This window comes from Egretta garzetta, unplaced genomic scaffold (assembly GCF_000687185.1).
Source record: "Egretta garzetta isolate BGI_Z169 unplaced genomic scaffold, ASM68718v1 scaffold595, whole genome shotgun sequence".
Taxonomy (NCBI): Eukaryota; Metazoa; Chordata; class Aves; order Pelecaniformes; family Ardeidae; genus Egretta; species Egretta garzetta.
This window is the reverse complement of record NW_009259682.1, coordinates 646,409-670,092: the sequence shown is the minus strand read 5'-3', so window position 1 is coordinate 670,092 and position 23,684 is coordinate 646,409.

Sequence of the window (23,684 nt, the reverse complement as noted above, 5' to 3'; positions counted from 1 at the left end):
TGGACAAATAGTTATGTACTCCACGGTTTTATTTTTGGTAGTGCTATCCTCATGGAGCGTAACTAGCAGACTGTATTTCAAAATTGTCTCTGCTTTTTCTCTGCCAGAACTGTTAACTGCTCCTCTCTGCTCGTTTGGAAGAGCTTATTACTGCTCTTTGATGGCCTCTTTCCAGAGCTTCTTAGCCCTTTTAGAGCCAATTCTTTGCTCTCCCTTGTTGGACACCGAGTCGTTGGGATGTCCTAGGTGATTTGTTGACTAGAGGCTGCAGATCCATGGAAGCCATGGGTTTCTTCTTGACAATCCTGAGTAATGCAATACTGTGTTGGCTGCTTAGCTTCCCTTATTTCCCTAGCTGTTCTGCTATATTTTTATATATTAAAAATATACATATATAAAATAAACAAGGAAGTTTCTGTAGAAAATAAATCATTGTTGAGAGAGGGGAAAATGACACTAAATTGGCAGCTTTACAGAAGGTATGATGCCTTTGATTGATTAGTTGTCAAAGAAATGTAATGTACTAAACATGATGAAGATTAAGGATGTTAAGATGGTTAAAATTCAAGTTGCATAAGTGTTTGGTGTTAGGTTTAGAGCCTCTTCCAGAATTTTAATTTTGAAAATGCAAAGTATTTGTTTAATGCTATTCCTTAGGAGCCCTCTAGATGTTTTGGAAAATTTGAATTCTTAAAAAAAAAAAAAAAAGACAAAAAAAACAACCAACAAACAAAACACAGTCTGAAAGTATTTAGTATTCACAGTTTATGAATTAGGTAGAGAGACACTATTTTTTTTGTGATTAATGGTGAGCTTCTGAGATGCATTAGACACTATTTACAGAAACTGTGCACCAGAAATAATAGTAGCATTATCCTGAACCTCGTAATTACTCTCAGGGTCCAATTTTACATTGTATCTAATGTTCAAGAAATAATAGCGGCGTATTTTTCAGCAAATGATTATTTAGGTATTTAGATAGATACATGTACAGCAGGAGAAAATATTAGTTAAACTAAACAATGCCTTTTTGAGGGGGCTAGGAATTCTCTCCCACCCACCCCCCACCTTTTGCTCTTTCTTTTGTAACCACACCCTCACCTCCCACTGTCTCATTCCTCCTTTTCTTCTAGGAGGCAGGAGTTCACGGAAACAAATACATGGGCTTTGTATGGAGTCCCTGTTGGAGTCCTCCTCAATGCTCTGCATAAGTAACCTTTCAGAGCCTTTCATTGCTCTTATCTCCCTATCAGGGGATGCTGGCTTTGGCCTCCATCCGTTCCACTTCCCCTCTTTCCAACTGCTAATAAATCCTAGTTTACTTAACAAAGTGGAACAGGAAGGAGCCTGCAGAGAAGCTCAGAGGTTGCTCGGTCCCCTCTGGGATCCTGCCCCTTGGCGTGCTGCAGGGAGCCATCAGGGATGCTTCTCCAGGAGAGTCCAGGGCGCTCCTTTCTTGGCCTGGGTGACGTGCAATGTGTGAACATGCACCACCATCTCGGCCCCTTTCTTCCCTTAAATTAAACACGACTTGCTCGCCTCTACTTGTTGTGGCCAACTCTCATCTTGCCAGTCATCTTTCTGACAAGAGCCCTCCTTGAGCTTGCGCTATCAACTTCCATTGCCCCTTTCTAAATACTCAAATAAACATCGTGCTTTCTGTCCTGGGGAGGCTTCTCTCCATATCTGCACAGATACTGCAGTATCTTTCTTAGTATTCCAGTGTACGCATTTAATGTGGGTAAGAAGTTACAGTTTTCTCAATTGCTTGTAGTTTTGTCCTCATCCCTGGATCTTGGCCTGGGTGACGTGCAATGTGTGAACATGCACCACCATCTCGGCCCCTTTCTTCCCTTAAATTAAACACGACTTGCTCGCCTCTACTTGTTGTGGCCAACTCTCATCTTGCCAGTCATCTTTCTGACAAGAGCCCTCCTTGAGCTTGCGCTATCAACTTCCATTGCCCCTTTCTAAATACTCAAATAAACATCGTGCTTTCTGTCCTGGGGAGGCTTCTCTCCATATCTGCACAGATACTGCAGTATCTTTCTTAGTATTCCAGTGTACGCATTTAATGTGGGTAAGAAGTTACAGTTTTCTCAATTGCTTGTAGTTTTGTCCTCATCCCTGGAGGTATTTAAAAGAAGGGTAGATGAGGTGCTTAGGGACAGGGTTTAGTGGTGGGATGGCAGGGTTAGGTTAAAGGTTGGACTCGATGATCTCAAAGATCTTTTCCAACCAAAGTGATTCTATGATTCTATGATTCTATAATCATCTCCTTCGCTGTGATGCTGAAGCGGTGAAAAAAATGAGGTGCCCCAAACCTAAAGACAGTTAAGCTGGTGACAAATGAGTGTGGCCAGCTTGTTTCTGTTCCCCTCTCTCTTTCGCAATGATACAAAGTTGGACCGCGAGCTGTTTGAAATCATCTCCCTGTTCTGTGCCTGCACAGCACCGGTAGCCAGGACTCAGGGTCATCACCACCACGAGCTGCACTCCTACGGAAGACCGAGGAACGTGTTTCCAAATGTGTTGGCAGATGATAGGGACCCTCAGGCATGTCTGACCGTGGTAATTTGTCAAAACCTGCAACCTTCCTTGGGACTTTGCTTTTGAAAGCTGCCCTGTGTTAGCGAAGGTGAGCCGATGAAAGCCCTTGTTTTCCTTGCAAAGACAAACTGAGAAGTTTTAGGCAAGGATTTGGTTGTTAGGCCCTGCCAATGCAACAGGGTTTTGTGTTATCCACAGACACTTCTTGCTGTGAAGACGCACAAGATGAACTTTAAATTTCCATTTGCTGCAGCTGTATTTTGCTGTTCTCTTCCGCGTGTGGAATGGAATGAGGCTTTATCTGCAAAACCCCCAGCAGCCCCATCATGGGTACTTCACGTGCTGCAGACCTTATGTACAGCGACTGCGTGGAGACGGTAACCCTGAAGGAGAAGGTTGGCTGTGGGCAGAGGAGCCCATCCACAGGTCCTGCTCCTAGCTGTGTCGCTGGCTGCCATGAATCCAACTTGGTTTTCTTTGTTCCTTTTTTTTTTTTTTTTCTATCTTCTGCCTTTAAAGTTTTTTTGGATGTTGATTGTCTCTTTTGCTTGTGCAGTGGACCCTAGCTGACGCCAAAGCCCTTCTGTACTACCCGAGCGTGCTCCATCCACGCGGTCAGCTGTAGCGATGGCCTTTTGCCATCGTGCTGGGGCAGAACAAGGTGACTTCTGCACCTGATGCTGCTTCAGCATGCGATTTGTAGGCTGTCCTTACCGCTGCGTTGGTGGAAGCGGCATCAGGACAAGGAGAAGCTCATCTTGCCTGTCGGTGTCTAGGCTGAGTGTTTCAAGTCCTTGCGGAGAGGAAGGGGGCTTCATGACTTGCAAGCAGAGCAGACTTGAGATGAAAGTCACTAAACTACAATAAATGGGGAGCTCCAAAGTATCATTTTCAGAACGGCATTTCAGAGCGTAGCAACTCTCTAAACCACTTTCAGTAATGAATAATTAAAGCACAAAATACAAGAACAGTAAATATTTCATTAAAATACTAAACAGAAACCACAAAATCGGTTGAAGACAATAGAAGCTTTATTTTTTCTTTTCCTTCCCCCCCAGCCCCTTTCTCTTTATCCTCCTACATGGAGAACCCTGGTCGGAAGAGAAGGAAGCGGGGAGATGCGCAGCTGTCAAACCTCTGTTGGAGATTAGAAATTCCTCTTTACTTATTAACCGCTCTCTTCTGAATTGTCCTTCATAGATTAACTTGCGGGTATAACGATTCAGATAATATTGCATGTATTCCTTTCCTGGAAATGTTTGTGGACCTTCTAAATGCAAGAGGCTGGGGTGCTTCATAGCTCTTCTAGTGAGGAAAAAATGCGTTCAAGCTCCAGCCAGAAGTTGGGTTCAACAGCAGTTATTCATGTGGTTAGCCGCTGATTATATGGAGTTGCATTGTGTATTTGCTGTTAACATTAATAAAACCTTCACAGAAAATGGCTAATTAAGAAATTGGATGGTGCTAGATAGTAAATAAAAAAGCTAAGCAAGTCCTTAGAGTAATTCTTCCAGATCTTTCCCCCCACCCCCCCATGGTCTGGACTTCTACAGAATTTCAGATTACTTAGGGTCTCTATAGTTTGAAGTCAGATTAGATATTGGTTGAGGCTGTGTTTATTAATCAAGACTAGCAATTACAAAGTGCTGTTCATTTCCAAGAGGTATTCAAGCAATCCTCAGTGAAGCCCAGCAAGAATGAATAGATAATATGTATAACCGGTGGACAGAGAACGGGCATTCAGGGTTGATGAAGATCTAATTTCCATTTAAAAAAGAAACCAAATCTAATCTGAGGAATTAGAAGCAATAAGAACGGTGCGTTAAGGGGTATTTATAGGCAGTGTTGATCTTCCTTCTTCTGGAGACTGAAGTCTCCCAGGCCTCCAGGTCAGGGGGACCTGTGTTGTACCTCGGCAAATGATGGCAGAAGCAGATCCGTATGTCATTGCTGACATCAACTCTCTGTCCATGACAACCTTACCTTTAAGGTAGTCCCCTCTAACCTACGTTCCTTCCTACGTAACCTTCCCATGTTCGAACCAAAGGCACTAAGTGATTACATCGTCATTGCTCTGCTGTGCCTCCCAAGGATCAGCGTGGGTAACGTGCGCTGGGCCAGGTTTCCACAAAATTGAAATCCTGAGATTGTTTCCGATCTTTTTTTTTTTTTTTCCCCCCATAATTGTACTGAGTGTTGCCTAAAGATGTTCACTGATAATTGCTTGATTAGTCACCGTGGCTCTGATGTCAGAGGTCACTCGGGATTAAATTTAATAAAAGACTTGGCTGCTGCAGCATCCTATGTCTAAGTGCTTGGATCCCTGAATAGAACCCCAAAACCTGAGTTAAATGCAGAATGCATAGAAGAGTTTAACACTGGACAAGGTGATTATTTTTAAAAAAATAATAAAAAATAATAACAGCTGGGAAAAAAAAAGAGTGAGCAGTGAAACCAATAGAACTGAATGTGAATGTGAAATCTTGTTGGTCTCCGACAAGTTGGGACTGTGAGCCTGAGCCTCCAACCTTCCGGAGTTGGAAAACTTGTCCAGGTGGGAGGGGACCGAGGGGACAATTTTGTTTTTTATCCAGAGGGGCAAGCAATAGAGAGTTGGAGAGATGCGGAGGGAAGCTTTGGGCTTGGCAGCACAGGGAAGGTGGCCCTGAGCTGAGGTACCTGCAGATTTAGGGGGCTACTACACACGTGGGCTTAGAACCATAGAATGTTTTGGGTTGGAAGGGACCCCCAGAGGTCACCCAGTCCAACCCCCCTGCAGTGAGTAGGGACACCACTAACCAGGTCAGGTTGCTCACAGCCCTGTCCAACCTGGTCTTGAATATTTCCAGGGATGGGGCCTCCACCACCTCTCTGGGCAACCCGTTCCAGTGTTTCCAGTGCTTCTTGGATCAGGCTTCTCGACTTGCATGCCTAAGCTTTGCCCAAGCCCCACTCTGGGCACTAAGCCCTGCTCTGTGCAGCCTCTTAACCTGAGCGCTTAAGTTGCTCCGTTAGAGAACTCACAAGGGAGTTCTGAATATTGGCTGATGCTTGTCAAGCATTTGAAGATTAAATATGCTGTGTGTGAACAAGTTTTTTGCTTTTCTTGTATTGAACTTGGATAGCAAGGTGATGAGCATGGTATAAATATCTTGAGAGGGAAACGCTGAGCATAATAATTTTTATTGATCTCAAAAGCTAAAAGACCTTTCTACAACTTTCTGCTTTTTTGGTGTCTGATTACTCATTTATGTCCATACGATAGCACAATTATCTTTTCAACAGAAGATTTGGGAGGAGATCATCGTTTTAGTAAAACCGTAATTCCTGATATAACAGTTCACTTCTTCCAGTTGTTTCGTTTAAGGTGAAAACAAATGGCGGTCGCTTTGGGTGGGATTAACACATTGCATGTGTTCTGAGCACTCGTTGGCTCTTCAGGAAACAGTGGTTTACAGGCTAATGCTTTGTTTTATTTATGATAAACCTCCATTTAGAAGACCTTTAAGAGTTTGTTTTTTCTTTTTTTCTTTTTTTTTAAAAGCTGACATTATTAGAAAAAACCAGTCTGAAAACAATTGCCCTTATCCTTGAGATAAGCTCTTTATAAATGTGATTTTTTTTTTCCTAAACAAACAAAATCCTCTAATTATAAAGGATTGCAGCTTTCAGATAGCACTGGTATGATTTAATTTGCCACTTGCTATCATTATCTGAGTCACTCCTAGGGAAGAAAATACGGAGAGTGCTTCCATTCGATGTGCTGCAGGAGCACGGATACTTCTCTGGTGCGCTGTGGTAGCGATACCTTGAAGGTTTGTTCCTGATATGTTAAGAACACAAAAGCCCTTTCATTTTAAGGTACATGATCAGTTCTACAGTTATTAGTCCTTTTGCTAATATTTTAATTTATTTTTTTATTTTATTTTAAATCTCTTGCTATCTCTGGAGTGTGAACTGGTTTTGGAAACGTTTTGAACTGGCTTGGTTAAATGGTCTTCCCTTTACAAGGTCTTTTGATTAGCCAAAATGTAATATTACAAAGTTACTCCCGCTCTGCCGTAAGAAATGGTCTGGATTGGATCTCCCATGAACAGGTTGGTGATGTAGCCCCACGTGGGATGGAAATACACACTTATTAAGGAGGTTTCCGTTAAGTATCTTACAAATACCGATGAATAGTTTGATGCTACTCACAGAGATGCTTTGTCTTGTGCTGGGAGAGCAATCACCCAGCAGCTGTGCTCGACTTCCTTTCAACATAGTTGTGTCTCCGCTCTGCCCAAGGCAAGCGGATGATGCTCCATGGCTTGACAGGGCCCTGTCCTGGAGGGATGGAGTTGGGTGAGTGAACCGAATCATAGAATGGTTTGGGTTGGAAGGGACCTTAAAGATCATCCCGTTCCAACTCCCCTGCCATGGGCAGGGGCACCTTCCGCTCGACCAGGTTGCTCAAAGCCCCATCCAACCTGGCCTTTAACACTTCCAGGGATGGGGCATCCACAACTTCTCTGGGCAGCGTCTTCCAGCACCTCACCACCCTCATAGTGAAGAATTTCTTACTTATATCTAACCTAAATCTACCCTCTTTCAGTTTGAAGCCACTCATCACTGGTATCCACAACTGACAGAGGTTCTAGTTCACAAAATGGGCTGGAATTATTAATTCTGGTAGTGGGAGTGTGAAATACAGAATTCCTGTTTCTGTGGAGAAAGAGGAGGCCACCATGTTGAGCACGCTTTTGTCCCTTCAGAGCTGGCTTCAGAAGGAGCGATGTATTTTCTTTTTTTTTTTTTTTCCTTGTCTGTCTTTTGGTATGTGCTCAAAGTATTAAGCGTTGCATGTGGGGGAAAAAAAACCCACAACCCCACCAAAAAACACAATCAAAACATTAATTATTAGCGCTGAGAGTATTTTGAGTCATTTTTGTATTCAATCGGCTGTAATTAAATACTCAGTGAACACCAAATTAGGTCATATATTATGTAAATAGGATGAGACATCCACTAGCTCTAGCAACAAACGCTTTGGAGTCCTTAAGGGTACAAGTCACCACTGGACTCTTGGAGCCTAATCGGTTCTGTCTGACCCTGATTTCCTTCTCCGTCACATGCCCACCTGAATGGATGATAGGTCATCTGCTGCCTCCGGCCGTGGCCAGCAAAGCCTTCCCCTTGCCCCATGTTCTCAGCCACGTTGAGATGAGCTCTCCATGGGGGAAGGCTTTCTCCTTGCCCCCAGTGGACCTCTCCTCTCTGCTGCGGTCCAGCCACGTGACTCGAGTGCATGCTTTGGACACGGCCAGAATGAATTTAGGTATATCAAAAAAAAATTAATAGATGCTTAACCGTTAGGCTGAGTGAGGCTCGGAGCGCTCTGCACTGCCCAGGATCATGCCCTCTATTCTCTTAACATGACACTTGATAACTTCAGTTTTAGCATTCATAATTACAAATGCCAAACCTGATTTTGCTCCCTTTGAGGATAGTGGGAGCGGTAACAGGTCCATTATTATTAGTCAGAACGATTATGTAGCTCTTAAAGGAAGAGAGGGGAGGAAAAAAAAATAATTCAAGCTGTTGGATTCTGCTTTCTTGTGACAGGGACTTGCCCGCGGGGGGTGCGTGCTGCGTGAAGCAGCGTTTCGTGGCAGTCGGAAGTCGCTCCATCCTCATGTCCTCCACTCATTGCAGTCTTTGCTCCCGTCTCCAGAAGCAGCTCTCCAGGAGCATCGCCATCCTCCCCTCTTCCTTTCTCCCCAGCTCTCCAAATTCTCCCTTCTAAATCCAAACGCGAGCCTCTGCGTGTAGGAGGCATGTGGAGAAGAACAAGAGTGTGTTAGGAGGTGCTGGTGGCTGAGTGGGGTGCAAGAAGGAAAAATTACAGGTAGCTCTCTTCCTAACCTTTCCTGGTCCGCCACCACCCGTTATTTCCCAGTCGACTCTTTGTTTCCCAGTGAAAGACGCTGCAATTCAGGGCTGACTAGGGGATGATGCATCACACATTCTGTTGGAGTCCTTCAGGGATTAGTTTTCTAGAGTGTGTGCGGTTCGGTGCTGCTTGTATTCTTCAGGTGATGGAAGAAATAGATTTTTAGTCCATTATATTTTGAGGTTTTAAGAGAGAGAGAGTGTCTTTCTTAGCCTCCCTCCTTCTTCTGCGCCCCCCCCACCCCAACCAAAACACCTTTCTTTTACAGGATTTCTTTCCTTACCCCACAACTGATTCCTCAGATCCCTGGCAAAAAGCAGGGGAGGTTTAAATCAGCGAGATCAGCCTTGTCGTTGGGAGCAAGGGTAATCCACGCTGGGAACTATGCCTCTCCCAAACCCTAACGTGGGAGTTCAGAATTAGTCTGTAAAAGGGAAATCGATGAGTGTATTACTGTAAGGAAGATGGTGTGTGATTTTGATACCTAGGTAGCTTTTTTCCTAACTCCCCACGAGATTGGAGGATACTTGCCTGTATGGGAGCTGGTCTGTGCACCCTGAATTACCATGGCTGGGGTTGCAAGGAAAAAGGACCACAGCGGTGGGGCTCTCGGCAGCTGAGCGCGTGCCGGGAAGTGGGCTGGCAGCGTTGGGCACTTCTCTCACCTCTCCTATCGCTGATTATACAGTTGCCTCCCTCCCCTTGCCTTGCCATATTACCTCTGGAATTGGGATACAAGAAATCCAGTATTTAGAAGTGGAAAGCTGATTTATCTGGCTCAGCTGCAATAAACGTACGTGGACCTTAGAGGTTTGGTTGATGTATCGTAGAGGTGGGCAACTTCCAGGAGCTGGTGGGTGTGATCCTGGGAATGGGATGCTCGCTACTGTTTGCTTTTGGTAATAATAACCACCGGGGAAAAATGAGTCAGGCTGGACGCGCCGAGGACCTGATATTTCACTTTCAAACTTCCTTCTAGCTGGGTGGGTCAGGCTTGACTGCTTTCAGCTTTGTACTGTCAGGAGGCATGGATTTGGCTTATCAAGCAGCGCTGGGCTTGCTAAGTGGTTGGCAGACATTACAGAAAAGCGAGATGCTATTCATGCTGCAGTGGATAAGAAGTTGGAAAGCATTGGTTTAAGATTGCAAGAGGCTGAGAGGAAAATTGAAGTCATGGAGATAACGATCATTGGACCTAATGCTGCTCTTGCTGAGAATGCCAAAGACCAGGTTGTAAGGCGTGCAGAAGTCCAGTTGATGATCTGGAAAATAAGTGCAGATTGAGTATTATCATCTTGGTGGGAGAATCTTGTGAATATATTGATGGAGAGCAGGGAGAGTCATGCGCTTGTTGCAGGGTGCTGGTCAAGCTGCGTAAATGCTGGGTGAAATAGTGCTTCAGTATGCTGTAAGGGCATCGCCTTAGCGAAATAGCAAGCTGCTAAGGAGTGGCTTCCCGGGACAATAAATCAGGGACTATTACTGAATGACACAGTGACTTGAAACTGGTCTGTGTGTTGCAACTCCCAACAAAAAAATACATGTTTTTTCACTATGTGTTGGGGAATCATTCAGTCTAAAAAATCTCAGGAGGTAATTTTATTGCTCTGTTACTTCTATGTGTCATTCAGATTTGGCTTTTTCTCATATATCCCAAAAAAAAACCTACCAAAAAAACCCCCCCAAAACAAACAAACCCCCCCCCCCCAAAAAACCAAAACCCAAAACATTTAAAATTGGTTTTACTGAAAAGCATCTAGGATAATCTGCCTTCTTATTGCCAACAGGTTATCATTTAATAAAACACTTCCTATTTATATACAAATTGGTAGGGAGGGAAGTCTGGACTTCAGTTGGTGCCATAGGCCTGCATCTTTTCTTTTCTCTTTTGAAAGAGAAAGGAGAATGAGATTTTAGGTTAAACTGTTTTTACCAACCACATTATGTGCCGATAGGTAGGGAATAGATACCATCTTCTCAGTTGTACACACAATCAAATTTTATCCTCCAGCAATGGAGATTCCGTGTGCAGCTGCTGACAGAAGATTTTATTTGCCTGACAGCAGCCTCTGTGGACAGAGAAGATTTTTCCCCATTGACAAGAGTGGTCCTTCAGCACATTTTTGGACTGTTCTCCTTTGGAATTGTTCCTTCTTGAAGGTCCTCTGATTTCTTCCAACCCCTTAAACATCCCCTATTAAAAAAAAAAAATATATATAATATAAAAATTACCATCCTGACCTTTTCCTCCTCATTTCTGCAGTTGCTTGACCTACTTTCCTCCCCCTGGGACACCAGTGATGTGTCCCACTGCCCCGGGCTGGAAGGGAGTTGGGAGGGCAGCCACAATGTTGGTTTGGGTTGTGCCTGCTCGTGGTTATACGCTTGCTTGGGGAGGGGTGTAAAAAAGGACCCGTTCATTTTTCTCTATTACGTTTTTGTGCCAGATGTGTTACGTGCCCTGATATTGGTCGTTCCGTGCAGAAGCGCTGGGGGTGTCGCTGGCCGGTCTGTCTGCATCGGGTTCTTTCCCTTTGCAGGAGAGCAAGGGTTTGCTTCCCCTTCGTTCTTTGCCAAGGCCACTATGGGCAATAAAACCATGTTGCGTTCATCGGTCCCATCCTCTCAGATCACTTGGGATTTCAAACTTTGTTTTCTGAATATGTGTCCTGGTTTCAGCTGGGATAGAGTTAATTTTCTTCCAAGTATCCATGAAAATGGAGAGATGCTGGAAGTTTTCTGTAGTAAAAGAGAATTTGGAAACCAAGGATTAGCTTCTAGCCAAAGGATAATTTAACGTAATGCAAGGTCTGACCATTTTAAAAGATTATAAACTTCTGATCCAAACTGTTCTTATGTTTTACTTTTCCCGGGAAATCCCTGGGAATTGGATGGAGTTTATTGCTTATGGGGGTCTGGTCTCTGTCACCCCTCTCTCTGCAGAACCCGGGGCCGGTTCTAGGGGCGGTCTGTGTTGGGGTAATGCTTCTGGTTTTACTCCAGCATCGAAAGCGGTCGGCGGTGCCTCTATTAATTAATTAATTATTATTATTAACGGCGGTGCTGTTATTTATTAATTTTCGTATCGCAGCTGTGCTGTGGTGCATTAGGCCCTGCACAAGCACATGGGCTGCTGGAGCGGCTCCTCTCCTGGCCAGGGAGATGCGTCCCTGGCATTTTTCATGAGCTGGTTGGTGAGACCCTCGCCGCTTTTTAGGGACCCGTGCTCGGCCGTGTGGGGAGCAGAACGACCTGGCGAAACAGCTGGGAGATGGGGAGGAACAGAGGAGGGAAAGGAAACGGGGCAATTAACTCATCTCAAAAAGGACAAAAAGGTGGTTGTGCTAAAAATACGCAGCCAGCATTGCTGATACTACATTTCACGGCAGTGGCACTGAGCTATTTCAAGATGATGAATGGGAGGGGTAGCGAAACAGATCTGCTTGGAGAAATACGGTGGCCAGAAGCGTGCTGCGGGTCCAGGGAGAGCAGCGGAGATGGTGGGCATCTGCACCGTGAGGTCTCACCAGGCAGGGTGCTGGGGCTCCGTGTCCCCCCCGCCCCGGGAAGGCAGCCCTGTCTGCCTGGGGTGTGATTTCAGCAGCTGTGGTCACCCCTGTATTTGAGGGGCTGAGCAGATGTCGTTTCGTCGGGGAAATGTGAAGAGAGTCCAAGGACATGCGGTGCACGGAGGTGGGCATCATCCCGCATCCGTGGGGTGCCGTGAACTCTTTGGCAGGCGCCTGCCCAGAGCCTGTAAATTCGAAATGGAGGCACTTTGGCGTGCAAGGGCTGAGCGTGTAGGCTGGTGTCCAGCCTCAGAGTGGGGTTTTTTTTTTGTTTTCGAGCTGCTGTTTGCAGGACCAAAGGGGTGGTGGGACGACCATACCATGTGGCTACCCACCTCCTGGCTTTATTGTCTGCTCCAAAGGCTTTGCTTGCCAGCGAAGTTTCCCATCTTTCCACTACGTGTGACTTTTGGTTTTAACTCCCCTGGGTTTCTGTGCCGTACCAACAGGCGTAGGAATACGTTTCTGGGCGCCGCTGAAAACGCAGTAGATCTTTTTGATTACCTGCGAGATTGCTCAGGGAATTTCTGCGCTTTGTTGTATCGCACATGCTCCTAATACATTTACAAGCAAGCCACACACTGGGACAAAACTAGGTCACTGGTAGGCTCCTTACTGGACAGATGTTTAATTTTCCTAATTCACCCCCTATATTAAGCAACATAATTGTGGTTTTAGGGGGTAGCTGAATCTTGCTGACCATAGCTAATTTTTATTGTGGGTCCATCCAAAGATTGCATTTTGGAGGCACAAAATGAGAGTTTTTGGTACATGGGAGAAAAGCGGGATATTTTGTCTTTGACTCTCAGTGGGAGGTCACAGCCTTTTGTGCTGGCAGCTCTGAAACCAGCACAAACTGGGGTGATTAGCTCCCTTTTCTAATGAGTACACAAAGCTGATTGTGAATGAGCCAGTGGGTTCATTGTGCAACCTTGGCCCGCGTTTAATCCTTTATGTGAGACCCCCTTTTACACAGGGACAGCAATTGGAATCCAATTTACACTGGGCTCGGCATTAAATCTCCTTACGCTGGCGATACTGCTAATCAATGAAATTGAAATTCAGTTGCCGTTAGGAGTCTCTTCCCTTCAGCTCTGCCGCTCGCTTTCTGCTACGCCGGGCGTTTTAAGAGAGATGAAGCCCTTAAGTGGGAAACACTTTGTCTTCCTAATACAAGAATAAACAATGTCTCGCTTCTTGGCAAAACACATCCCGAGTACTGTGTAACAAGCAGGAGAGATCTTAAAAGTCCATCAAGAGATGTTATGGTAATTTTGCAAGAACGACCACCTTGCTTTTAGTGAGAATTATCTAAATACGAAGATAAAAGGAAGAAGAAAGGGAGCTTGACGTGTAGAGAGACACATGAAAGGTTTCGGGAGAGGCTTTCGGTGCTGCACGGAGATATTAGCGGTTGAGTTTTCTGGCAAGCACCTTAATAGCAAGAAGAGTTTCCTCCTGTCGGGTTTTCACTTTAACAAGTAGGACTTGTTAAATCAGTTTTGGGGTGCATCAGAGATCAGTAAATGACAAAGAGGAGACTTCATAGGCAGCGCTTGTTTTCTTTTCAAGGAATGTTGTGAATGCTCGTTAATCGGCCCCTCCCAGCAGCCTTGGGAACTACAAAATTACACTTGAAGAAACTTCCCCGTGGTGCAGATGACAAACTGAGACACAGAAAGATTAACCCCCAAATTTTTAGGAGCCGGCGGCGTTTGGGCACCCGCGTGTGATGGGGAGGAACGATTTTGGAAGCGCTGGATGCCCATCCTCTGGAAACCAAGCAGCGGAGATACCTCTCCTGGGGGAGTCAGAAATGGGAATACCACAAACCGTGCCTGGCTCTTGGGAATTTTGGCTGGTCGTGGCTTTTGACAGCCAGCACGCTTTTGTGCCTTGGAACTGCTCGGGTCAGGACTTGCTCCGTTCTCGTCCCCATCTATTGCTCTCGCTGCCCGCAACCCCTTGAAATATTCATTGCGCCTTTTATTCATCAGTGCTGTTTAATGCCCCAGGCATAACGGTGATCTGGAACGCTTGTGTTCTGTTACAGCCATTCTTGTGGGACACTGAGCTGGAAATTAGTGAGTCTATGTTCCCATTGTAACCACTATGCCAGGTGTATTTATTTAAAAAAATCGTGAAGTAGCCTCCCCAAAATCAGGTGATCCTTCTTACACAATTAACTGAGTTCTCTTGTTATTTCTCACCTGGTTTCTGAGCCGTTGGGATGTGCTTTGGTTGCTTTTCCAATCTTTCATTTGCAGCTACAAGAGTTGGAAATCTAGCTTAGAGGGGGGGAAAAAAAAAAAAAGGTATTTTTTAATAGAGCCCAAGGAATTTGTGAACAGAAGTGTTAAGATGAATACTACAAAACCGATGGCACAAATCACAGGAACTACCCTGGCTGCTAAACTGAAGAAGGGTTCAGCCGTTGTCTGAAGCATCCTGCCTTGGTTTCGCTGTGAAAATGCTACGGAACCATGCAGGTGATCTTACACTGATGGGATTTTTTCTGTCCTGAGGAATCTGAAACTCAAGCTGAGATGACTTCAGGGCCTCCCAGGACCGTCTGAGGGCTGTCGGGTCGGATGGTGTAGAACCATAGAATCATTCAGGTTGGAAAAGAGCCTTAAGATCATTGAGTCCAAGGGTAAACCCAACACTACCAGATCCGCCGCTAACCCACACTTACACTGATGGGATTTTTTCTGTCCTGAGGAATCTGAAACTCAAGCTGAGATGACTTCAGGGCCTCCCAGGACCGTCTGAGGGCTGTCGGGTCGGATGGTGTAGAACCATAGAATCATTCAGGTTGGAAAAGAGCCTTTCAGGTTGGAAAAGAGCCTTAAGATCATTGAGTCCAAGGGTAAACCCAACACTACCAGATCCGCCGCTAACCCACATCCCTCAGCACCGCATCAGCAGCGCCGGTGGGAAGAGGAGGCATGGGGAAGCAGGGCAATACTGAATTTCAATTATTATTATTTTTTTTTAACCTGGCAGTTTCAAGTGATGGATGCACCTGAGAATGCAGAAGCGTTTCCTAGCTAGCGCCCAAATGTACAGCGGAGGAGACTGCCCATCTTCTGAACTGAAAAATGCCCTTTTGGACGGCAGTGCTTTGGAGTTCTCAGGCTGATAGATGGTGTTGGTATCTAGGTACCACCTTAATTTGGTTCTGTATCGGTGACCTTTCCTCTCTGATCTGAGCCTCTGTGCTGTCTGGATTGAGTTATGGCAGACTTTTCTGAACAAGGCTAAGCTGAAAGGCCAGTGGGAAGTTAGAGCTGGTACAAACCGTAGCTGCCTGCCTGGTTGATGGCCAGAGCTGCAGGGAACGTGTTCGACTTGATCTTTAGTGGTCCACGCTTATTTCCACAGACAAGTAATAATAATAAAAAAATATTAAAAAACAAAACAAAAAAACCCAACCCAAACCCCTGCAGTTCTTACTTCAAGCTGCTGATCTCGCTTCGGAGATGCCGGTTCTCCTTCCGCAAGCCACTGAGGAAGACGGGGTTCAGCTGTAATGATTGCAAGGTAATCGGTGCATACGTGATAGCCACGAGCTTTGAACCCCTGGGCTTCTTCAGCGGGTGAAGTCTGGACTTTGCAGCTGATCCAGTCGGGAAAAGCCTGGTTGACCTTTCAGGCAACGTTGATCTGCTAGCCTTTAAGGTGAGGGTATTTTATTTTTATTTTTTTATTTCAGAGAAACCCAGCAGTCTGAATTAAGGACAAATGCCCTAAAGCGTGCAACCGAGCCTGTTTAATAAGTGAAATGTTTTGGGGCATTTGATTTCGTGACCTCTTTTTTTTTTTTTGTGAGCAAGTTGAACTCGAGCACTTTGTGGGGAGCGTTATTTTGCGGAGAGAGGACATTGATCTTATTTGGCAGAAAATAAATGGATGTTTGTGTTAGGACGCCTATTAAAGTACTTTCTTTTATGTATCTGCAGGATGCTCTGCCCCGAAATCAGCTCTCGTCTGCCTGATACATTTTAAGCAGGATGATTCTGACTCTTTCACAACTTTCAAGTGTAAATGTGTTAATGTTTTGCCCAGCACATTATTTCTAACAGGCTGAACTTCCATTGTGTTTTCGCAGTTTGGGTTTAGGTTTAACTTGAGGCTTTCATAGTTATTTAATTCTTCATAATTTTTGACGCCCTGGTAGCCTCACGACTGCCCCAAGATTGCAGAGAAAAAGACAAACACCCATTTTCTAACAATCTTTTATTTTCTAAAGATCTTCCTTTCTCTCCCCAACCTCCAAGCCCCCAAATCTGAGCCCCAGGGGGAAATCGGAAGTCGCTTCCCCAGACCTGTCAACTCGTGTGCTTTCAGGATGAGCCTAATGATGTTGAGCCCTATATGATTCTTTCACACTTGTCTACTTCAATCTTGCACCGCAAGACGAGTCGCGGCTGTGCGGAGGGAGGGATGAAAGTCCTGCTACGGCGGAAAGCTGCAAAACGTACGCACTGGGTGTGAAGGAAATTCGGGATCAGATGCAAATCCTGTGTGTAGCGTGGCTGGTTGGGTTCACCCCCCCCCAGCACTTTAATATGATTTTTGTCTTGATGCATAGGAAATCAAATCAGGTTTTGGAGGGACACGGGGAGGGGATAAGAGAGAAGAATTATGCTGAGTGTTTCCCATCTGCCTGATGTTATGTAGGTGGGAGTAAAGATCAGGATTTGAGCGTGGAGGGAAGAGAATTAGTGCTGAAATTGAGTACATGGGTGGCCGCAAGCCTAACGTTTCCGAGATTGACCCCCTCTGCCTTTTTTAACCAATTATGAGACCACTTGTCCTGAGGACATTTTGTGCCTGGAGGCTCCACGTGAAAATAGTGGGGTTGCATGAACAGACTAATACAGCCCTCTCTCTAACCACTGCACTCAACCCACCGCGATGAGAAAAATCATGGAAGATGGGTAAGGAACGCTACCAGGGTGAATTTGGGGAGCAGCAGGATTGCTGGACTGCCCGGACTCTGTAGCATGAAATCATCTTTTTTTACTCCGTGTTTGCTTTCCAGCTTAATCTGTGAGCGGTTTCCTCTGCTTTTATTTTCTGGTGAGTCAGAGAGGAGCGGAGAAACAGGCTAAACACGGATGGAAATGGAGTATCTGGCTCGCCGAGCCTGCTGCCTCAGTTTCTCTCCAGAGCGCACTCTTTGCAGATAGTGTTTGGAAAATCATGTGTAGGTGCTACGAGCACACAAAGTCACGTGGAGACCGGGCTCGCTTGCCCCTTGGCTGCTGGATTGGTTTTACACACCAATGAAATGTAGATCAGATTTCTCTTGCGTGTGAACAGCGTGGCTGCCTGTTTTCTAACTATTACCCGTTGTCTTTTTGCTCCTTGGGGGTATTTACAAGCTAATTTCGTATAGGGCTCTGGTTTTGGTGTACCAGAACAAAATCTGAAGCCACGGAGACACTGGAAACCCTGGCAGGGGTTGCCCAGGGAGGTGGTGGAGGCCCCATCCCTGGGACCATTCCAGGCCAGGTTGGACGGGGCTGTGAGCAACCTGATGTGGTTCAAGGTGTCCCTGCTCCTGCAGGGCAGTTGGGCTGGGTGACCTCTGGGGGTCCCTTCCAACCCAAACCATTCTATGATTCTATGAGACAGATGTTGAGCATCTGTTCCCCTCCAAGAGTAGCTGTAGGTAGGTAAGACCCAGCAGTGGGGATCCCTCCCGCACACGGGACACCAGTGGAGGGCGCGCACTGGAGCAACTGGTGAATGAAATGGGTGGAAAGAAACGGGATGGGAAGCCAGAAAAAGAGAGGCAGGGTATTGCATGTCTTCTTAAAGGTTTTGCTGCTTTAGCCTTACTTTCTCAATTCCATATAGATCTCTTTTTACTTCTAACCCATTTGTAGTGGGGTTCCCCAGCAAAAACCTGGATCCCCGAGGCTCTGCTGAATTTGAACCTTTTGATGCACACACGCAGTTACAGGACACCAGGTACTCAGGCTTGTTTTTTTGGTTTTTTTTTTTTTTTAATTTTATTTTGGAGGCTATTTTGCCAGCAAAGGCTGATGTCAGACCTCTGAAAAGCAAATTCAAGCAGCCCTTTGTGGGGAACCTGAGAAAGCACTGTCGCCAGCCAGGTTCTCAGTGAATGCTGGCCCTTGCCCAGTGGTCAGACGGGTGATTTACTGTGTGCTTTCCCCATTGCTATGCAGCAGGCCAGAACTGGTGTGTGGATTTATTTATTTATTTCTTTATTTAAAATTTTTTTTTTAAAAACCTCTTTTACTAGATTTGTGAGCTTTCGTTGTGGTTTGCCAAGTGACCGGCATTAAAAATGACAGTCTTTGGCTGTAGGTCTAAAGGTTGTGATAGCGAATCGGAATTCCAGCGTCGGAAATTGGGCTTCGTAAGAGGCAGACATATAAATCAAGGCTGAGCTGATTAAATGTGCTCTTTCGCGAGGCTCTGCGGTGGGGCTGACGGCGTTCAGCTTCTCGGCTGAAGTTCCTGAGGGGTCAGGATGCATCGGCAGCGAAGGAGGGAAGCATGTACTCGGGCACGGTGATAAAGTGCTCTTCGTCATCTGTGGGGGTGGAGTGGTTTGATGAAGATCATGGGCAATCCAGGGTGGATGATACCCGTGACCCTGCTGACCCTCCTGGCCAGACGACCGCTCTCCTGGCTGAAATCGGGACCAGCAAGTCCTCAAATCGGAGGCCTTTGCGTACAATACTGCCTTCTTGAGATATTTTATGGCTGTACCGCAGGTCCGAACCGACGCTATTTCTAACACACGGCTGCGATCTCATGGTGGGACACGCGATGATGAGTTGGTTCGGGTGGGTTGTGCCAGTGCCTGCAGTAGGAGAAGCCCTGTGGACCCAGCTGGCTGTAGATGTATGCGTGGTCTGGATGTGACACCGGTCCTTGGTGTGACCTGGTGTGGCTGTGACCTGCTCCTGAGGTGGCACCTGCTCTCCTCCCACTCCACCTCGCCCCAGGGGCTGCTCAGCACTGTGGGCTTTGCCTTCAGGGCTGTGGGTTGCCGCTGCAGCCACTTGGACTGCAACCTGGCCCAACACAAGATTTACCAGTACTTTTGAGACAAAACACGTATCAGTCGCTCTTTTCCCATCTCCATTTCCTCATTTCTTTTAGCAGTCGCTCTTTAGGCATTGAAAACTGCACGCGTTCTCCATTCCAAAACGCTCTTTCCAGTTGGACAAAGAGAAGCAAATGCATCGCTGCCGCTTCTTGTAGCCGAGAGACCTCCTTAAGAGAAACACCAGGCATGTATTTAGGAAAACAGAGCAGAAGCAGCAAAACATATTTAAAAAGGTTTGCAGTAACATGCTGTCTCGAAGGCTTCCTGAAGGCTTCGCCAAGGGCAGTTCTCCCCCACCAGGGCGGTGGTGGGGCACCTGGGAGGCATTTAGAGATGCACAGCAGTCTCGGGCTCCCTCTGCATTAAACCAACATTGTGTTAGCACGTACCTACCCCGGCGACTGTGCTTTTCATGAATATGCACTACACCGAACATAAAATCTAGATAAATCCCCTAGGGACGTTTTCTTTTTTGACTGCTCCAAAATCCCGTTCAAGCGCATTCAAGTTAGTCATCCAACATCTGCTTGCTTTTCCTTCCTATCGGCGTTCATTCCGAGGTGAACTTCTAGGGATAACCTTTGCCAGGACTTCCCTAAATACTCAGTAACATAGAGGGAGCACAGGAGAGTGCTCCAGTGTTTTTAATACGATCCGACGACAGCAGAATGCAGCTGCCACCTGCAGACCGGCGTTTGCAGGGGGACCCTGATATTTGGGCTGTGCCTAAAAGGGTGTCGGTGAACCTGAAAAAGTGGGTGCACTGGTTATTTTTCATTACTTTTTTTTTTTTTTTTTTTTTTTTCTCCCCTCTTAATCCTTCATCTGCAATAGCTTGATTTGGGGGTCGGCGGCACTGGAGGAAGGGAAGGTTGGGAAGCAAGGAAGGTGGACGTGGCTGCACGGGAGCTGCAGGGTTGCTGGGCATGGGGGGCCGATGCCTTGATGCCGGCCTCGCTCGGGAGCATCTTCCATGAGGGTTCAGCACAGCAGCTGGCGCCGTCATCACGATCAACATTTACTCTTCCTTCCACACCTTCGCTCTTTCGGGTATCTTTTCTGAGAACTCAGCTTAAGCGGGAGACTCCCCTGCTTCACTAAACCCGTTGTCCCTGTCTGCCCCGGTTAGTCACCATAAACGAGCTGTTGCATTTGAGGCCAACCCGCTGCCAATCTACCGCTTCGTTTAATAATATTAGAGTCGCAGCAAATAAATGCTCTACTGGTATAAACGGCCCTGCCATCCTGCGGTGCTTTTTTGAAGATGGATTTTTTTCAACCTTTCGCTTCCATCCCAGCACAGCCCCACCCTGGGGTTCGAAAAGACGGGGGTTTGTTGTCATAAATTTGGCGAGGTTTAGTGTGTAGAACGAGGAGCCGCAGCAGGCGAGGTGGAAGGGAACGCACGGGCTCTTTTTTTTAGGTGGCCCAGTGTTGCCAACCAGGGCGCCTTCTCATTAGGTGATGGCAGACATTAAAAAAAAAAAAAAAAAAAAAAAGGGAAAAATATCTCCAAATAGCGGAGACATGTGGAGTCAAATGAAAAAAGCCTTTCTTTTGCTTCGTTTGTCGATATCTTGTTGGGTTTTTATTTTTTGCGTATTTATTTACCAATTGGGTTATATGGTGACAAACTCGGCGTACCCATCACTGTAGCAGAAGACTCTGGCACTGAAGCAACGCTCGCAGCCCTGTGGATCTTCTTGTCAAGAAGGCAAAATGCGGCCGGAGCAGAGTTTCCCCTGTTGCATCCTGACATCTCCCGGTTTGGTGCCAGTTCCCTCTTCCATCCCAGGCTCAGTCTGACAGCAAAGCAGCCAGGTTACAACAATTCAAGCAGCAACGAAGCAAGCACCTCTCTTTTTGGTCGATGCCCAGTAGCCATCGGTCTCACTTTTAATAGAGGCTGCAGTTTGCCCTGTGTTTTGGTGGTACTTATGTTGAAATTCATTCTTATTATGTGGCCTTTGTTCTTGGTCGCCACTATGTGACTTTTTTTTCCCCCCCTCCACCACAAATTATGCATAAGACGTTGTGGTGGGTTGCAATCTCAAGGGATTAATTCTGCAATTTTCAGCCTGATGTTCTTTTGTCCTGGAATGAAAATGGTCGTCTTAGGTAATGGCTATTTTTATACAACCATTTGTTCACTGAGAACTGGGTTGAGACCTCCAGTAGCGTATCATTGACTGCTGAACAGCCATCGTGCAATTCAGATCGCTTCTGGACTTGGCTACGCCGTTGTCAGAGATGGAAAAGCTGGTTAAAAAACCGACCTCGTATGGTCTTACTAACCCTGGTCAAGGGCCCTGCCTTTCAATTCTGTCTTTTTTTTTTTTTTTTTTTTTCTTATTTGGTGTGACTCAGGAAATCTTTATTTTGGGTGACAGGTAGAAATACCGACGTACAAATAGGAGATTGTACATCCGTTGATTTTTTTTTTTTCTTGTAGCTGCAAAAAAACCAAAGATGTAAAATACTGCTGTGGTGTCCTGTGGCTAGATGGAAGGGCCACAGTGACTGGGCGCCTATAAATGTATTAGTTTTTGGAGGGGAGGACAGAAGCTGGATGGTTTCCCTCTTTTCTAGGAGGGTACGGCATCAGGTGTTCAGATGCAGCTCTGGGAAGCGATGCTTGGATCGCACACGGTAGACTTAGGCTTGGACCCAGCGTGCTTTTGAGCTAGTGCCAACAGCCGAGGTGGTGTGAGCCTACACCGCTGCGGGTGGCTGGTTCCTGCCGGTCCGGAGTCTTCCCAAGTCATCATTGCCCCCTAAAAATGCCCCTTGAAGAATCTGAAGATGCTTCTCTGTTAATCCCATCTCTTCCCAGCCAAGTGGTTCTGCCCAGGCCCACTGGTGTGCTGGGAGGCTCGGGGGCAAGGCGCCGGTGAGAGCTGCCAGGGCTGTGCCGGCGCTTCGGCCGCGCCATTCTCTTCTGCTGGTGGTGTGTGGGCTCCCGTTCCTGCCGGGTGAGGAGCGGATGCCGTTGTGCTTTCCAACAGACAGTGAAATTACACATTTTTAAGTGTTCAAAGTGCTTCCCAAGCATTTCTGTGGTTAATCCCCAGCCCGGGGGTATTGCCTTTACCTTAAGGAAACTGAGGCAAAGAGAGGGAGTGCCAGAGGCTCATTTAGAGCCCTGCTGGTTAATTGTGCAATCAATTTGGCGGACCAAGCTCCTAAATTATTAAAAAGCTTATAGTGAAAATACTGTAGCAAGCCAAGGTCAAAAAGCAGAATACTCTAAACTCTCTATACGTTTTTCTTTACGCTGCATAGAGCGGAGATGCCTACAGTTATCAGGAATTATTTTTTTTTAGTTAATACTGTTAAATAAATGCTATTGTGACCTTTTTTTTTCTTTTTTTTTTTTTTTTTTTTTTAATAAGTCTGGCCAAACTGCTTGGCCATTGCCTTAGTGCTGAATTGGCTGGTGGATCACTATGCTCTGAAGTTTGGATTAATCAGCGCTCTGCAGTCAGCGTATTGTTGCTTCATTAACCTACTTGTTTTTAAGTATCTGTAAATCACAAAGAGGAGAAGTCATGCTGCTAGCTGAGAAAGCAGCCCTGTTTGGAGCATCTCTCCTCTCTGAATCACATGGCTGGTTAGCACTTAGGTGGTTTTATTCCCCCCCCCTTTCATTTTTCTTACCTGTGAAATTTGTGGTGTAGCCTAGAAGGACGTTTCAGATGTGTATATCTAAAATTGCAAGTGCTGTTGCTTTTAACATCCAAGCTCCCTGGGGATATTTGGTTCTGGAATACATCTATTCTCCAAGTGTTATTTCACTGCTCACAATGTCACAGCTAAGGTCTTGTTGTTCAGTAGCTAGATTTTATTTGTCAATGAGCCGTATCTTCCTAAAGAGGCAAGGAATTGCAACAAAAATGATTTATCTTTGTAAGGGAATCATTACAGGAGTTGTTAAAGGGCACTAATAAATGTTACTAATAGGTTGCTAGAGAGTCTATAGGAGGATAGGAGCTTGGCGTTGGGTTGTACCATCTAACAGTGATTACACATTAATATTTCTCTGGCTAACGGTGACGTTGTTCAGCGGTCGTGTCCCGTACTGCTGAAGATGACTTGAAGGGGATGGAAAGGAAGATGACAGGGTTGTTCTTGCTGTTGATACTGAGGTTTGTACATTGACGGCTGCAAATCAGGGAGCTCCTTCAGTGGCAGAATGGACCCGATACTCATCGTTATCGTCTTCATTTTTAATGTGTCGCGCTTCTGTGTGAATCACAGAATCGCAAGGGTTGGAAGGGACCTCAGGAGATCATCTAGTCCAACCCCCCTGCTAGAGCAGGCTCTTCTAGAGCGATCTACACAGGACTTCATCCAGGCGGGCTTTGAATATCTCCAGAGAAGGAGACTCCACAACCTCCCTGGGCAGCCTGTTCCAGCGCTCTGTCACCCTCCGAGTAAAGAAGTTTTTCCTCATATTCAACTGGAACCTCTTATGTTTCAGTTTGCACCCATTGCCCCGTGTCCTGTCGCTGGACACCACTGCAAACAGACTGCTTCC